Source organism: Helicoverpa zea, chromosome 5 (genome assembly GCF_022581195.2).
Source record: "Helicoverpa zea isolate HzStark_Cry1AcR chromosome 5, ilHelZeax1.1, whole genome shotgun sequence".
NCBI classification, from domain to species: Eukaryota; Metazoa; Arthropoda; class Insecta; order Lepidoptera; family Noctuidae; genus Helicoverpa; species Helicoverpa zea.
The window spans coordinates 12619636-12632956 of record NC_061456.1 but is presented as its reverse complement, the minus strand read 5'-3'; the positions used below and the strand labels follow the sequence as shown (position 1 = coordinate 12632956).

Sequence of the window (13321 nt, the reverse complement as noted above, 5' to 3'; positions counted from 1 at the left end):
ACTGTGAAAATGTCTTATAATGCCAGCTATTGGTTATATTGCTAGTGACTTGTGGCAGTTTGGAACTAATAAAGAGTGTAAGCTCCGTTATTAAGGAAAGTAGGGATCGATTTTATGGTGTAGCGTAACGAGTTGGTAGATATCGATGAAGGAAAATCGAGTTTCCTTTTTGTCGTGTTTAACTGGTAAGTTTTTTGTGTTTAATTTGTGATTGGCGTGTTTAAGTTTGGAATGGAAAATTTTGAAAGTGTTTTGCATCGCTTTGATACATAATGTGATCAATTACGTGTATGAAGTGATGACCAAACTGAACCCCAATTTCTCGCCAATTTTCACACATAATATTCGTACGTTTTTCTTGATTGTTTTTCACTGGGTTGACGTTTACATCCTCTTCTATTCAAAATCATGACAAATACTTAGTCTTATTACACCGTTTTACAAATAAAAACATCTCAGAGGGATTAGACTGTCCAAATCCAGAAGAGACTCTTTGTTTGGGGATAAAAGAAAAAATACTTTTTTGTTAAAATATCTGTGACACTCCCAATTTGTGGAATCATTAATCAACTTGAAGAAGATTGGAGCAAATATTTTTTTCTTTGTAAATGAAACGAAATATTGTAGTTTGCGTTTTAACTACTGTTCAAGTTATAAAAGATTTTCAGTTAAATTAATTGTGCGAAAAATAACAAACCCCAAATAAAATTGAAATTATAACAGGATGGTGATTTAAGAAAAATTACACTACTAATCATCTATTTTGGCAAACTGGGTGCAGCAAAAGTCATCTTTTAGTGTACAATAATTAAAATGATGTTTCTTAAATAAAGTAAATTGTAAAGTTAATAGTTAGAATTATAAGTAGTACCTATGTCCCCTTGAAAAAAACCTCGACGATTTTTAAGTACCTACTTTTTAATATTTGAGAAACTTAAAGAGACCATTAATTAAGCTGCTACTTACCCTTCGGATATTTTTTTTTCAAACTTTCTACCCGCTTACGCCTGTAACTTAGCCGATCAAATTTTGGAATTTGTTGTTCACAAATTCAGCGGCTTCGCGGGTCGTTAGTAAAACTTGACGTTTCATTTTCAAAAAAAGGAGGATTGCTTTTTATCCATATCTTATTTTTCTACGATTTCAAAGCGCTTTATGTTATTACTAGCTTTCTCCCGCGGTTTTATGAGGTATTCCACAAAACGCACCTGTTTTAAAACGCACCTGATGAAACGCACCTATTTTATTCCACGAAACGCACCTACGATAAATTTTCGATTAGAGATGGGATGCTAACTGAAACTATCGATAATAAGTAAAAAATTCGTGTCGTAAGGCAACTACTTACTGGACTTACATAATCTAGCCCATAAGGTCTATAATTATAAATTTCATAGCATAGAATATAGCCTGCACCAAGCCATCTCATTACCAAATTCAATATTAATCGGTTCAGCTGCTACACCTTCACAATGAATCAAACTGAGAAAATTTTGTATAAAATTACGAGTACTTTAAGTAGTTTTCATCCATTATATTCGTAACTCGATACAAGGTAGGTTCATACTCCAGATAACTTCTTTATTTTTTATTTACGGAAGAACGTAACTTTTTCACTCTGACAATTTTGGGAGTCCTCCCCTTTACGTAATTATACTTCTAACGAATATCATTAATATTCTGGAAGCATAAGCTTTGTCGTATTTTATGTTTTTATCCTTTTAAGGTAAAGATGGATTGAGTTTAATTTTGTTTGGATTATTGAAGCGTCTTGAATAAATAATGTTTTGAGGAAATTATTTTTCTTCCGGGCTTTTAATGGAAGAGGTTTTCTCTCGGAGTGCAACTTTTTAAAGTTGATGGAGTTTTTTTTGAGTAAACAATGTAAAAGTATAACCAAGAACAGGATGTAAAACATTGTAAAACCGTTCCGGTTTAGATTTGTCTCAGGTGGCCTGTTAAAATATTTGTTAATTATCTTAGAGCCATATCATTTATGGTACAACCTAACAGAAAATTAAAATTCAACATTAACGTGGATAGATATGAAGGAAGGAAACGACCAAAGAAACGATCGAAAGGTTGTGTGAAAAATGATTTCAGGAATGTATGTCACTTGTCAGATGCCGTTATGCCGTCATAGAGGAGTATGGTAGAAGGGGATATGCTGCAGACCCTTAATATAAAATGTATGAAGGGAGGACGATAATACAAAACAAATAAACCTCTATAAAACAGTCCAAATAAAACCACGTGACCTTCAACAATTCCAATATTCAGACAATAAATAATAAAGGAAAACTTTTTGATATGTTAATTGCTGTTTTAAAACAATAGCCAATTAACTTGGTACTGAAACAAATTCTAATTGTTCTCGTTAGAACATCCCCTCTCAATTGTATTACATTGTTTTAGACAAAATAATCTAGGTGCGTAATTGTTGATAGAATGTTTAACGAGTGCCTTCTAACAAAGGGTTTATTCATTTAATTTGTTTAGTGGGTGTTGTTGTTTAAGTATTTTTATCAATTTTTGGTTATTTTGCCTTGACTAACTGCTACACGGTGAATATAAACTGTAACTGTAAACTACACTAGAGCTTTTTTGAAATTAAGGCTAAATATTTTTAATAATACCTATGTTGCGTTTTTTATGTTATGGATTTTCGGAAAGTATATGATTCTATAATTTATCATTTTTATTTTCTTCATTTTGTAAGTGTGACTAACATTGTGTATGTGGTAACCATTTAATTATAAAGTTAGTCAATCAATTAATTATGTCTAAGAGACATTAGGGACTCATCACTCTCGTCTAGGCAGAACTAAGATGGCGTCTTACACTTTAACTAAGTATATGAGATGTAGCTAAATATAATTAACTGTCGTAATGGGTAAAGAACCAAAACCAACCTCTCTAGTATGATAGGTCAGACAACCAATGCAACTTTTCTAACTTTGTATGTACCTTTCTAAGTATATCTTGGACACCAATGATGAATGTTTCAGAGGGCACGTTAAACTGTAGGCCCTGGCTGTCATTTAACATCCTTGGCAGTCGTCACGGGTATTCAGAAACCAGGCTTATCAAGGCATATTTTGTTGCCGGGGTTCAGGAGTTAAGGTTGAGGAGGTCACATAGGTAGTCACTCCTTGTAAAAAAATTGTACTCAGCTGCATACGGTTAGACTGGAAGCTGACCCCAACATAGTTGGGTAAAGCCTCAGGAGATGATGTAGGTACCTAGCTAAATATCATTAACTGCTATGTAAAGTCTACGACCGAGCTTCTAAGGGAGATCTTAGGGAGATAATTATTATCTAGTGGTCACTCAGCTACCAAATATAGACCGTAGGTAATAGGGTTACCTACGGTCAGCTAACATAACTAAGTTCCATACTCTTGAGAATTATAAACATTAGTTTATAATAGGTATCCTATATTATAATGAGTTACTACACACTATTTAATTATAATAAGGATGAAATTGTTTGTTTAAACGCGCTAATCTCAGAAGCCACTGCAACTGGACGGATTTGGAGATAAAGGTTTTAAAAACCATTTTTTTAGGAAAGCTCTTTTTATCCCACTTCACAGCGGAACTCGGACGACGTCACAGAGGAAACTAAATAGCCTTTTATGAAAGAAGATCTCTTCAAAAACCCCAAAACATACTTCAACAAATTAAATTATTGTTTCTGAACTACAGAGGACAAAACAAATTGTGTAAAAGCGAACCCGAACTGGGGAATTAGCCAGCATTCCGCGACGTATCATTTATCAAGAGGTCGAAATAAGAAGTAAGTATAAACATGAACAAGTAAATTGCAAGCTCTCGTTCAAACCGCAGATAAGGAAGAGATACGTTGATAAGCGAGAGCGGATTGATGAAGTTTGTGCCGTTTTTAGCGGTTTTTAGAAAAATAAACAATAGGTAGGCCAATAGAATATAAGTCTATAACGAAAAATATTGAGGTTTATAAATAAAGAAATCACACCACATCAATCGGTTTAGCAAGTTACAAATCTGACGGTATGTATCGAGACCTTTAAATAATTATGTTAATTAATTACTATACATTACATATTGAAGAAGGTGATTTAAATACTTAGACTTTTTTAAATCGGTTGTACGTTTGAAACGTAAATGTAAATTATTTCCTTTCAAATTCTGTCTGACAACACTACTCTGTGCTTTACCGAAATAAGAAACAGAAAAGCCGAGAAACCCACCAAAAACAAAAAAAACAATCGCATTTGGCACACTGCAAATCCAAAATGCGCCGTAACGGTCTCAACTGACATTAACACAACCACATATATTTTGGTCAGAAGCTTTGAACTTAATTAAAATTCTTCAGTATTTTACTGAATTAATTGGGCCATGGACCGGATTAACTAAATCCGTTCTCGCAATTTACTAACATTATTCATTTGACGAAACAGTTTTCATGATTTATGGTACAGATAAAGTCCGCACCGCGCTATTAATTTGTTTGTGAAATGTGGATCTGTGAATGAGTGTTAGGTTTATATGCAGTGGCATGGTATTTCATAAAAGTGAAGATAAACCGTATATTGTTCATGACCATTCCGACATAAATAAAGACGTAAAAAAATATATACATGCACTTCAAGGACACTTAACAACCAACTAATGCATTTACACATAAAATTATTATTAAAGGTACAAATATATAAGAATTTTTGACAATATGTAGGGCCTTTTGGCTTTGACCTATATCAAAATACAGCTAAAGTAATTCTTAACCCGTTGTACACAATAAATTTTCTATTGTTTTATAATTAGCGACATACAAGAGGTTAAACTTAAATTATCCTTCATTAAACTTATCAAAACACAGTCTCACTAAACGTTCCATTTGACGCTACCGTCGACCATATCGCTGTAAAACAAACACGACGAAGACATGACAATATGCAACGGAATGTGAGTGACATGGCGAATACCAATGTTTATTTTCGGTACGAACTGCAACGCTAATTAATGCTTTGAAAATAGCGTTTTAAAAGAGGAATATTAAGTGAGAAAATGATTTTTAAACGAAGTATTTTTATAATTTCTGGCTAATTGTCATGTTTTCCGCGTGAGAGAAGGCCTGTCTCCAGCAATGGGACGATAAAAAGGCTGTACCAGTAACAGTAATTGTCATGTAACCAAGTAACTTTGGCATTTAAATCTACCACGATTTTTTCTTTAGACTGTTGAAAAGCAAAAACAAATATTAAATTTTCCCGAATATATAATTCTTTATTGATCAATAAATCTTAATTAACTACAGATTCCAACACTTAAAGAGAAAATAATGAGGCAACCATTTGGCGAAATATTAAGCTCCTATAAATATCTGCTAACAACAAAACTTTACTAAAATGATTTAGTTCTCCAAAAACATACCGAATACATTTTCTTCGTTAATTTGTAATTTTCGCCTTCTAATTGGTATTTCGAATACAATTCGAAAGGAAACTTCGCCACAATTTATAAAGGACTTGTCTGCATAAATCCGCGCTCATAACTTTTGATAACGAGTTGGGTTGCAGTCATTTGTACCCTAAACTTTCTCCCGTTTGCAAAATCAATGTTCCCGCCTTTCGTAGCTACGGAGTAAGGAAAGATGAGCAGAGATGCCGTAATGCAGGAAGGTCAGGCGCCCTGTTCTAGGTCAATATACGCACGGTCAGTTACGAGTGAAATAACGAAGCGTTCGGATTATTTGAGACATCTGAAAACGATTTTTGGTGTTAAAAAAAGGGCGAAGGAAGTAACGTTCCTCTTCCTCCGCTCACCCGCATTTTGGCGCGCTACTTTCTTAGAAGATTTTCCGTTATGATATCTCCGCTAGTCATTTTGTTCTCCATGTTTGTACCCCTTTCGTACTGAAGCTCTAGTACGATAGACTGACGTATATTGTTCGCAACTCTTTGCTGAAGGTAAAATTAGATTTCGGGGAAAACAATGAAGGATTCAAATTCGAGTCAAGTGGTTGAAGTGTACTTCCTACTTTGCGATTTCTCCTTTCTGTTTAAGGATGGGTTCAATTGGCACCGAACAGCAAACAACTTAAAGTAATGGTCTTTGTTTTAGATATTTTGTGTAAGACAATACAGACCTTTTCACTTATTAACAATCCTATCTTACTTCTTATACTTGACATAATCATTCATCCACTTAAATACACATAAAATTCCTACTAATGTTATAAATGCGAAAGTAACTCTGTCTGTCTGTTACGCTTTCACGTCTAAACTACTGAACTGATTTTAATAAAATTTGGTACAGAGATAGAGTTGACCTTGAGAAAGAACATAGGATAGTTTTTATTCCGGACTTTTTGAGAAACGCGATATAACCGAAATCTACGCGGGCGAAGCCGCTGGCGGAAGCTAGTAGTGATATAATTCCGTCACACATTTACTCATACCATTATAATCAACCACCTCTTAACAAAACAGATTTTCCAACCAGCAAACCAATACCAAACAAAACACAGGCCACTTGAAAAAACAAGAACAAAGCAACCTATCTGTCTTTCATTAGAGGCTCTATTAATCTCCGAACAATACGTACTTTAAAAGTGGGGCATGGTCTATAATCCCCGTTTACTCGATCCTATAGGAGTGGCGTGCTATGAGAAGGGATCACGTAATCCATTACCATGGAGGGACGTGACTCTTTCAGAAAGTACAGTCTGTAGGTAATTTTATTTACCTTCTTGAAGATGGCGTGGTGTGAGGGATGAGATTCAAGCGGGTAGTGCTAGGTGATTTAATGTTGAGACTTTAAGATGTAGTTGAGCTGAAACAACCAGGTATGGTATCAATATACAGGTTGTTGTTGAAGATTGTCTGGTATTTTTCAAACGAATCCTTCAAACTGGATTATTTTGCAAATAATTGCAGAAACCGCTGCATATTTAAAGCAATTTAAAAATAAATATTTTTTAAATAGATATGAGTTACAGTTACAGCCTTTTTATCATCCCACTGCTGGGCACAGACCACTTCTCACACGGAGAAGGATTGAGCATTAATCACCACGCTTGCTCAATGTGGGTTAGTGATTTCAGACTATATAGTCCAGGTTTCCTCAAGATGTTTCCTTCACCTTTTTATCAGCCATTGGTGTCTAAGATATACTTAGAAAGTACATACAAACTTAGAAAAGTTGCATTGATACTTGCCTGACCTGTATTCGAACCCGCGCCCTCATACTCGAGAGGTTGGTTCTTTGCCCACTAGGCCTCCACGACTTTTTAGATATGAGTGTCTCTTGATTATTCATTATATATTTTGAAAATTATTTGAAATGTGTATTTCCAGAGGCGAATAAATGACATTGAAGATACTTGAGACTAAAAATCAAATACGTAGCACTGGCTTCATTCAAAAATCGAACCGTTTATAACTTGGACCACACATCCAAAAGGAAACTTGTTTCGTTTTGTTTGTTACGCGAAAGTTTCCGAAGTTGACGCGATGTACTGTCGTCTTGTTAAATTTTTTATACTTTACGCGTTTCTAGGATAAGATGAACAAGCTTGCCTACTTACTCCCCTTTCCTTGTTTTGATAAACTTGGGAATTGTTTATATGACAATACTATTTTCTATCAATAACAAAAAATGATTTCTCCAGGTGTGAGTTGTAGAGGAATCACAAAGATTTCAAACAGTTACTGACGTGTCTTTTAGTGCCAAGCAAAATACCTATTCACACTTCCGAATTGAGAACCTCCTACTTCCTGGGATGTCAGTAAATTAAAAATGTATTCATCGTACCTATATAGCACACAGTTCAGAAAAATATATTGTAACAAGGACACATTATTCAAAAAATCTTTCCACTGACCAATGTACTGTCGTCTTGTTAAATTTTTTATACTTTACGCGTTTCTAGGACAAGATGAACAAGCTTGCCTACTTACTCCCCTTTCCTTGTTTTGATAAACTTGGGAATTGTTTATATGACAATACTATTTTCTATCAATAACAAAAAATGATTTCTCCAGGTGTGAGTTGTAGAGGAATCACAAAGATTTCAAACAGTTACTGACGTGTCTTTTAGTGCCAAGCAAAATACCTATTCACACTTCCGAATTGAGAACCTCCTACTTCCTGGGATGTCGGTAAATTAAAAATGTATTCATCGTACCTATATAGCACACAGTTCAGAAAAATATATTGTAACAAGGACACATTATTCAAAAAATCTTTCCACTGACCAAGTTTGCTGTAATTAAATATATCACAGCTATGTAAGCAAAGGTAAATTAATTATGCAAATTTTCTCAAAAGAAAAGGTCGGCGTAACGACTTTTGACCTTTTTCAGGTATCAACCAATATTTAAATGTTATTTTTTTGGCTAAATTAGTCAAAAATCTCTTTCAGCCTGTTAGTCACTTCATGAAATATTTTGTTAGACTTCAAAGGAGAGGTGAAGAAAATGATTTTGAATAAAGTTAGAATGAGACAAAAAATAAATAAATTTCATTCATTTTTTCAATTTTAAAAAAGAATACTAAAGTTGCTTCAACTAAATTACTTAAGTCAGTATAAAGGTAGTTTAACAAATAAGCCAAATGGTAATGTATGCATGGAAAATTACTATTCAAATGTAAACTAAGCTTAAATATTCATAAATCAACTGAACTGAATATGCCTTCATAATATGGATTCATTTAAATATAAATATTTGAATTTGATTAACGTGTTGCCTAATTAGCACCCTGTATACTGTCGCTGCTTTAGTAGAAAATAGAACGTAACGATTTTAAACCTTATTTCACCTAATTCTTATTTTTTATTTTATTTACTTCCTTTTTGGAGGGTTTCTATAAGTTCTCAATTCAAATTATGATGAGACCGGCTTCCAGTTTCACCGGTTGAAGTTGAGTACCAGTGTTTTACATAGCGGGACTGCATATCCGATCTCCTCAGCCTAGGCAACCTGATTCCAGGTTAACCCCCTTGTATGCTGGAGCGTGGATCCACAATAACACGCGAGACACAATTGATTTTCTTTTGTTCTCTTATTAGCGGCATTCAAGCAGTTAATGCACCAACGTTGACATAGAATGAGGCACCTGCCTGAAGCATTGATTGATTTGCATGTTTCTTTTACTCAATGAAAAAGTACACCTGTGTTTATAGTGTACCTACCAACTCATCAGCATAAAAAAAAAACAGCAACCAACCATTTCACTTACTTACAGCAAACCGAATTTTACTCAAGGAGTATAGAACTGACTACTTTAAAATTCTTACAGCTAATATAACTGACGTATGAATAAGACTTGCTTCTCGCTACATTTCAAATTAGTCGGGCTATTCATGAGGTTTTCTCAACCAAGCTAAAGATCAAGAAATATGGAAGTCTTGTGGTTTTCAAGATTATATCTTTAGACCATTAGCTTTGCTTAAAAGTGCTCAATGGAGTTGAGTTATTTGGGTGATGTAAAATGATTGACTGAAGGCTTATTGTAAGAATGCTTGTTATCCCTAAAGCTGTACCTAGAGCTTTTAAATAATGTCGGGACACCTTTTTCACACATGGTCGGTTAGCCCCATGGTAAGTCATTTATTAACTTGTGTTATGGATGCTAACACAACTGATAAACTACATATAGCTATATATACATATTTATAAATACATATCATAACACCCAGACCACGGCCAACAAGCATGCTCATCACACAAATGTCGACCGAACCGGGAATCGAACCCGGGACCTCAGGTTCGGCGGTCCGGCATGATGACCATTGCGCCATCGAGCTGTTGGTTTGCTTGAACGCGTTAATCTTACTGCTAGTGGTCCGACTTGTAATTTTCTTCCACTGTTAGATAACCCATCTGACGCGAATCTTGAGTAGTCTCATTAAATAAGTATTAATTTATGCTACAGGTTTCATCCCTACTAATATTATAAATGCGAAAGTAACTCTGTCTGTCTGTTACACTTTCACGTCTAAACCACTGAACTGATTTTGATAAAATTTGGTACAGAGATAGAGTTGACCTTGAGAAAGAACATAGGATAGTTTTTATTCCCGGTTTTGAAGAATTCTCTTGGAAACGCGATATAACCGAACACAACGCGGGCGAAGCCGGGGCGAAAGCTAGTGAACATATAAAGAGAACTTTCAATGAAACCTGTAATCATTTTTTTTATTTATCCGAGATCAGCGGCTTTTATTGCTATCAAAGCTTTTTCACAATTTTAATGCACAACTAAATAAACAGCCCGCAGTAACCATAATCAAAATTTTCCATTTATAAGTGGAACATCATAAAATTCGCAGACATTTTGATTTACAAAGGAGATCGCCCATTCATGTGGCTAGTACAACACACTCAGATGAATTGAACCGAAATTAAAAATGTTTGAACAAGCTCCAGTTATTTGAATTTAATTAAACAGAATTTACGTAGTGCACATTGTACAAATTCTTCAATTAGCGACTAAAACATCCAAAGCTTTGTTGTTATACAAAATTAAACCCTAACTACTTGTAGTTAAGGTTGAATTTTGTGTAGTACACTTTTCTCCATCTACTTACCCGTTTATATTTCACAGAAATAATATTAGAACGTAAGAGGACACAAAGCTAACCCCGCTTTTATAATTAGTCACCAAAGCTCGTGAATCATTCAAACATCCTGCCTCGGTAAGAGGAATTCATATTAGACAGTGGATTGACAAAAAGGCTTAAGCGCCAATTCCTAAAATAAACCTCCCTCTTTGGTAGAGCATTATAAAAGGAATATGGCTGTTAGGATCTATCTTAATTTAGAGTGTGGATAGTGACAGTTGGTTAGTCTAATGCTGTCGACAGTTATGTCTAATTACTGTTGGTGAATTGAAGTTTGTTTGCAAAAGATTTTGAGAATAGAGTGATGATTCTGAGTTTTCGATTGTAAATCTGTTTTGTGGTTGAATAAGATATGTTTTATTGATACAACGTTATAAGTGATTATTTAAGTAAAATAATAAGAGTATAATATAAATAAATAAACCAACAACCAAAACTCAATTATATGAAGGCCGAAATAAGTCTATGTATTGTGAATGATATTTCAACTGACAGACAGGACTAACATGCTTTCGATACCTAAACCAGTTGTTTGTTAATTTATTTTCTGACATAACCACGCAATGCAAAACGTAATTATCATCCACCAAATAACGAAAATTAATTCAAAATTCAATGCAGTTACGTCAGTCAAAATTTCATCACCAACATGTGATGAAATTTTGCAGATTTCCTGAACAAAGCTATGACCGCAATCCGGTGAGCTATTATTGTCTACACTATGAAGCAGTCAAACATTTCAGTCAATCATCGAATTCTGGCTTCTATTTGTAATGGTGATTGCTATTTCCTATCCTGTGCAGTAAAAACAGGACGAGTAAACATTGGTCTCTTTTAAAATCGTTTGTGGAAATATGGGTGGTGACCAGCCAATGTGATGGACACGTAATCATTTGCCAGTGTTTTACAAGGAGCGACTGCCAATCACACAGACACACAGACAGATACACAGGTAAATAAAATATGAGTAGGTAGTATCCTAATACGAGGGGTGATCCAAAAGTAATGATAATTGATAATAAACAATGTGAATAATGGTATTAAAAAAATATATTTTTCACCATAGTCTCCTAATAAGTCAATACACTTGGTCCATCTTTTTGCTAAACCAAGAATTCCTTTAAAAAAAAAATCTTTACTCTGACTCTCCGAAAATTCTTCAACTGCAGCCATCACTTCGTTGTTGTCTTCAAATTTCTTGCCTCGCAGGTGTTCTTTGGGCCGAGGAAAGAGATAGAAGTCACTGGGGGCCAAATCTGGGGAATAGGGTGGGTGTTCGAGTATGTCGAACCCGGATTCTTGGATGTCAGTCATCGCAACTGCAGGTTTGTGAGACGGAGCGTTGTCTTGATGGAACAACACACCTGCTCGCAGTTTGATGAATTATTGTCGACCGTCGCTATTCAAATGATTGTATCTCCAAGAAATGATGATATATTATATGATTTTTTTATCCTGAACTAGTGGGTATATAAAGAAACTAAACAATTTTTTTTGGATTTTTATGAAGTCTACAAATACCCTCTTATCATTACTTTTGGATCACCCCTAGTAGATAGCAGTTTTAATACTGCCCCAGTCACCATTAGAGTCACTGTACACTGAAGAATAAACAGTGGGCCTACTGTCAGCCGATAATTTAGTATTGAATAAGCTAGTGTATTCTGACAGATAGCAAAATACATGATGCATGGGGCATGTCGTCCCGGTGTGCGTAGGTTTAACCTTCATACGGACTATGATAAGATTCCTCATCTATAACTTAAGTATAGTACCTAACTTAACTACATAATACCAAAACTACTTACATTATTAACCTAAAGTCATAAAAGCCATTATTCTTGGAAGCACTTACGACATTTTTTACATTAGCAGCTTCCATAAAATACGTTGACAGGCGAGAAAGACTTTTTGTTCCCTAGTGCTTGTTTAATTCATTTCTAATTAGCGAAGCGCCGAAGGAAAAAATGTCCTTAATAAAGGAACGTGTGAATTCAAGTACGGTTAATATGAAAAGAAATGTTATGTGCAAAAAGTTATTATGGTTTCTAATGTTAATGAGAAGATATTTATTTCTTTATTTTGTATGTATTTCTCCGGTATTATTTGTACCTTCAACCAAGTGGTTATTACAAACTTCATGTATGTCCTATATGTAACGTATGTCCTATGAGAGACTATTGAATGGCGAATGGAAACACAACCAAACCCGAGCTTTAAAAGTCAGAAGTAACTAATTCTTCTTAAGTGGATGCGTGGTGATTAATGATCATATACATTTTGTTTGAGAAGAGGCCTGTGCCGAGGTAGTACATTGAAAAGGTTCATAACGTCCTTAGCATTTTTTCAAAGAAATATAGCAATCAGTTTATCTGAAAGCGTAACATACAGACAGAGGTACTTTCCCATTTATATAGATTATTAGTGACTTTGCGTGTAATGCGTCTTATTAGTTCATGTGTTAGCTTGTTAATGCCTGCGTCAATAGAGTTCATCAAACTTTAATTGATGATGATGTCCTCCTAGCCGATTATCGGCTACGGCGGCTGTTCTCATGTAAGGAGATTAGCCAACTGCGCAGGACATATTATAGTGCACAATCATTTGCGCAGACACAGGTGCACTCCCTATTCCTTCACTCTCATAGCCCGATGGGACGGCAATCCGACACGACCGGAAAGAGATCAGGCGCAGGACCGACATTTACGT

At 34.9% G+C, this 13321-nt stretch overlaps 1 protein-coding gene across 4 annotated transcripts in view; it reads right to left on the bottom strand.

The window, feature by feature from the left end:
* The window catches only part of LOC124630408 (glutamate receptor-interacting protein 1), a 205727-nt gene that overhangs the window by 180070 nt on the left and 12336 nt on the right, over positions 1-13321 (bottom strand). The window lies entirely within an intron of this gene.